Source organism: Lactuca virosa, chromosome 1 (genome assembly GCF_052849685.1).
Source record: "Lactuca virosa cultivar CGN04683 chromosome 1, Lactuca_virosa_CGN04683_v6, whole genome shotgun sequence".
Classification (NCBI taxonomy): domain Eukaryota; kingdom Viridiplantae; phylum Streptophyta; class Magnoliopsida; order Asterales; family Asteraceae; genus Lactuca; species Lactuca virosa.
Window position 1 is genome coordinate 145,921,782 of NC_136426.1, and position 5,471 is coordinate 145,927,252.

The 5,471-nt window shown below is 39.0% G+C and overlaps 1 long non-coding RNA gene across 1 annotated transcript; it reads right to left on the bottom strand.

Moving 5' to 3' along the window:
- Nucleotides 1-1,293: 1,293 nt before the first annotated feature.
- On the bottom strand, nt 1,294-2,876 carry LOC145106989 (uncharacterized). Its single transcript, XR_013707673.1, has 3 exons — nt 2,551-2,876; nt 1,812-1,862; nt 1,294-1,418 (listed from the first exon to the last, which is right to left on the bottom strand). It is a non-coding gene; the product is annotated as an uncharacterized LOC145106989 (long non-coding RNA).
- Nucleotides 2,877-5,471: the final 2,595 nt, after the last annotated feature.

Genomic DNA, 5,471 nt, shown 5'->3' on the forward strand with positions numbered 1-5,471 from the left:
TAAAATAGTTATTTTTCTATTCAAAACCCATAAGTTATAAAGTTTTGTATATTTTGACCCAATTATTATTATTATTAATATGATTGACCAAAAACATTAATTTGACCTATTCAGCCCCTTTATTTTGGTAAAGTTGGCAATTTTAGTCCTTTTTATAAGAAGAATGACATATTAGGTCCTTGGATTTTTTTTATTGACATCTTTGACCCAAACACTTATTTAAATAATGTTTTAAGCCCAAAAGTAAATTTTTGGAAAGTTTTAACCCTTTAGTTAAAAGATTTGCATTTTTGTCCACCTTTTTCACAATTTTTACACTTTTTACCCAAAACCCAAAATCTTTGCATTTTAGATCCTTTTTGGCAAATAAGGCCATTTTAACCCTTAAAATAAGTTTATTTACTTTCCTACCCACTGTTTTGAGAAATTTACCATTTCAGCCCCCTTAAATCCATTTTTTCGCAACTTTGGGCCTATGGGCCAAAAAGGCCAAATTTTGGCCCAATAAGCCATAAATTTCATTTTTAGTCCTTTGAAAAACATAATGTTCATAGAAACTTCTATTTTAACTGTTTTGGCATTTTGAACCTTGTAAAAACCGTAAATGACATCTTTTTTTTAATCGTTTACTTATTTGACAAAAATAGCCCAAAAATGAGTTTGATGTTGTAGTTTGTTATTTTAAAACTTGTATATTAGTTTATCTTGACATGTTGAGTGAAATATGAACTAGATCAAATATTTTTCCTTCTTAAACTATAGATCTCGAAATATCTTTCATTTTTAGCATAAATATATCACAAAATCACAAGAAAACACACATATCATGCAAATACACATAGATCTTCACATTTTACTTGCATTCTCCCCCATAAAACATATGAAAACCGAAAATAGAGGGGTATGAACTCACCTTGAGTTTGTGGGTTCGGTTTTGAAGACAAATGGAAGAAATGATGAGGTCTTTCGGCCTAGCAAGCTTCTTGAGAGGTCTTTGGCTTAGATGTGTTCTAAGAAGCAAAATCACGAATTTTGCATGATTTATGGGGAGATTTTTGAGGAAATCAAAAGCTAAGGTATGAATCAAAACAACAACTTACAAAGGATTGGTGATATTAGGGAAGAATCTTCTTGGAGCTTTTGTGATTCTTGAAATTTTTGATGGATGGAGGATGACTTCTTGAGAGAGTATTCTTGAGATATTTTGAAAGAGAATGAGGTGGAGAGGGTGGGAATTGTAACAACGTAAATTTTCAAAATAATTTTTCATTTTAAAAACATACTTTCATTCATAAAATATCATAGTAACCCAAAGTATCACATGTTTCACAATAAACAAATCCCAAGATCCTCGAATACATAAATCCTCTCAGTGTGTACGGATCATGCCGGCGCCTTCCCGGGATCCTCGCTAGTACCTGAAACACATAACACAACAACTATAAGCATAAATGCTTAGTGAGTTCCCCAAAATACCACATACAACACATACGCCACTCGAGGCTATAATACGACCCTCCGGTCGATGTGTCTCAGCGGGACCCTCCAGTCCCGTAGCTCGTTGGACCCTCTGGTCCGGTCATAGCTCGTCGGACCCTTCGGTCCAGTCTGTGTCGTTGGACCCTTCGGTCCGGTCTATATCGTTGGGTCCTCCGACCCGGTCTATATCGTTGGGCCCTCCGGCCCGGTCTGTTCAACACATAGCATACATATAACACAATGCACATAATCTCATATATACACATAGCATACAAGACCCTCTGGTCTACACATAAATACCACCCTAGGTAATGTATAGTGAGAAGACTCACCTCGGGTAACTCGGTAAACCTCGAACTCTGAAATACTGCACTAGCCTTCGCCTAATCACATAAATAATTACTCTAATTAATACAACTTCTAAAGGCTAGGCCACCCCCTCTCTATAAGTTCTCTAAGAAGGGTAAAAGACCATTCTGCCCCTCTAATGGCTCATAAGTCCCAACACTGACTAACCCTAAAAGTCAACAAAAGTCAACGGTCAACATTGACCGGACTCGCCGAGTGCACTAGAGTGACTCGGCGAGTACATGCCTGTCCTCCTCGCCCCTGTCCTCACTTGACTCGCTGAGTCAACCCTATACTCAACGGGTCGCCACAGGTCGCGAGTTGCGGGGCAACTCGACTCGACTCGTCGAGTCCCTTATGGGCTCGGCGAGTTCCTCCCATGAAAACTCTCAAAAGATCTCTTGAGGTCAGATCTGCTTCACCAAACAGTAGATCCATCCTTCTAACACTCGAAAGTCACGTAAAGGTTCAAACTTTACGTTCATGCAATGCTTATAAGACCAAAAATGGAGGAATAACCTTTTAAATGTGATTTTACTCTCAAGGCTCACATGAAACCTCATAAAGCTGGAAGCTTGGGACCTTTTGGACCTCTCAAGGTCCAGATCTATCATCTATACTCAAAGGGACCCCCTATGCTTCACAATCTAACTCAAAATGGTGCAAAGGAAGCCCTAGATCATAGATCTTAACCCAAAACAGAAAAGGAGTTCGATTAGATACCTCAACAGCGTAGATCTGAACTTGAAAACTCTGGATCCACAGCTCCCTTGACCTCCTCTTGCTGGAAACAACTTCTCCTTTGCTAAGTTACACCAAAATCGATCAATATGGCTTTATCTCTCTCTCAACTCGCTCAAGCTCTCAAGGGGTACTCTCTCTGGACAGGTAGCCGCAAATGGAGGCCATAAAGGCCTTTAAATAGGGCTCAGGCCCTGAGATTTAGGGTTTCATTTTACAGCGCGGACTCGCCGAGTCCACGCATCGACTCGCCGAGTCCATTCATTAAATCCAGTCAGCATTCGCGGTTCTACTCGACGAGTCTACGACTCGACACGTCGAGTCCCTTTCTTTTCTCAAAAATAAATGATAAAATATAATACCTGGAATTCCGGATGTTACAGGAATCGACCGAGAAGAAGAAGAAGAGAGGAGAGAAGGAGTGAGTTGACTTGCATGGAAACCCACCATGCAATAAAGAGGTGGCAAGTGCACAAAAATCCTCCAATTCTCCTTTATTTTTATTCCTCCTTCTTTTCCTTTACATGGGCCGAATTCTTGGGCTTAGGAGGAAGGAAGTGGTTTATTCTTGGGCCATTGTTTGTTTTTGTTCGAAACCTTGAGTCCATTAAGTAGGTTTTCGGCCGATTGGGCTTTTAGAGGGGGTTCACGGCCCAATGTGCATAAAAGAATTGATTTATGGTCCATTTGAAGGTTCTAAGCCCAACATAGTCAAATTGAAGGCTTATTGGCCTATTAGGCCCAATAAGAAAATCCTAGTCCAAAATAGACTTGAACCGGGATTGTTAGGGTTTCCAACCTTTTGTTGACTATTTGAATGTTTGTATAGAGTATTTGATGGAATTTTGTGGTCATTGAATAAGCACCATACATGTTTTCAAGTTTTAACTACAATGTTATCTATGTTAAGGGTTTTACAAAGCATCAGAATTCCTAGTTGTGACAAGTATGACTTTATTCCATGTCTTTGTCCACATGATATCTTGAAGAATAGAGGATAATTATATGATCACTTATCTAATGGACACATCAGAGTATGACAACGACTTTTTGAGAGCTACGATTGCTAATCGAATTTTAAGTTGCATTGGCAATTTTAGTTATTAGACTTATCCAAGTGGGAGACTGTTGGATTAGGTGTCTAAGCCCATAACTATAATTGGTATGTACTTGACCCGATAGTAGCATGGTCCATTTCGGGTTGCCTTCACCAGAACAATTTGATAGATGGATATTTGAGAAAGAGGTTGTTTGTGATTTATTAATATATTATAAGTATAATATATTAATTGAGAAATCATATTATTTAATTAGTATTGGTCAAGAATTAATTTAGAATTAATTTAGTGATCAAAAGAGACTAATTAAATTGGTACATATGGATTGGGCTAATGATCCATGGTTGATTTGTGATGGGATAAGCTTATGGGTTAGTCCATGAAGTATTAGTCCAAATCAAATGCATTGATCATAAGCTTAAGTGTAAGTTAGGGTTACTCATGACTCTTCGAATTCTACACTATATATATGTAACTCTAAGCTTAAAATCGGTTACCACTTGCATTCCAAGAAGAAGAATCTGATTTTGAGTCTCCATAACCTCTCTCATATCCATCTAGTTGTTTATTGGTGTTTGTGACTTGTTTGAGGCACAACACTTGGGGTGCTAAGTTCTCTTAAGGCCAAAGTTCTACTAGCTACATCAAAAGGTAATCTTCTAACTAGTTTTATGATTCATATATGAAATTTTGTATACTAGTTTAGGCTTCATGCTTGGGAAACCGATATTGCATGTATAGTTAGAGAAAACTTAGATCCAAAGCATTAGGGTTGCATGTGCACCATAGGAATGTTATTGTACATAAAACCCAACATTGACATATAGGCAGGACTCATCCTCGCTTCTCGAAAATCCGAACTCTTTGACTTTCTCATCGAAACAAAGATTCCATCTGCGAGATGTTTGTTTCAATCCATAAATGGATTTATCAAGCTTGCATACTCTATTGGGGTATTTGGAATCCACAAAACCTTCTGGCTGACTAATGTAAACATCTTCAGCCAGCTTCCCGTTAAGGAAAGCGGTCTTGACATCCATCTGCCAAATTTCACAATCATGAAATGCAGTGATGGCCAACATAACCCTAATGGACTTGATCTTGGCCACTGGTGAGAAGGTCTCATCATAGTCAACCTAGGGGTTTGAGTAAAGCCCTTCGCAACCAATCATGCCTTGAACATATGCACTTTCCCATCCATGTCGGTCTTCTTCTTGGAGATCCACTTGCACCCGACTGTCTTACGACCCGATACATTGTCAACCAAGTTCCAAACTTGATTATCATACATGGACTGAATCTTGTTGTCCATAGCCTCTTTCCATTTTGCAGACTCGGGGCCCACCATGGCTTCCTTGTAGTTGTTAGGTTCATCCAAATTTATCAATGTGCTATCACTAATAAACGTATCACCGTCACTTGTTATATGAAAACCATACAACATAGGTGGAACACTAACTCTACTGGAACATCTCAGAGGTACGGACTCATCAAGTGGTTCAAAAAGAGTCTCATCCTCAGGTTCTTTCATTATTTAACTCTTGAAGCTCTTCAAGGTCAATTTGCCTCCCACTGTCCTCTTGGCATATGAGTTCTCTTTCGCGTAAAACCCCTCTCCTCGCAACGAATACAACATTGTCACTCGGTCTATAGAAGAGATATCCAAATAACTTCTACGGATAGCTGATGAAAATACATCGCTCACTATGAGGTTCGAGCTTATCGTGAGTCTCTCGTCTTACGAAAGCCTCGCAACCCCAAATCTTGATATGTGCCAACGAGGGAACCTTCCATGTCCACATCTCGTGAGGTGTTTTGGCAACCTTCTTATTTGGGACTAGATTA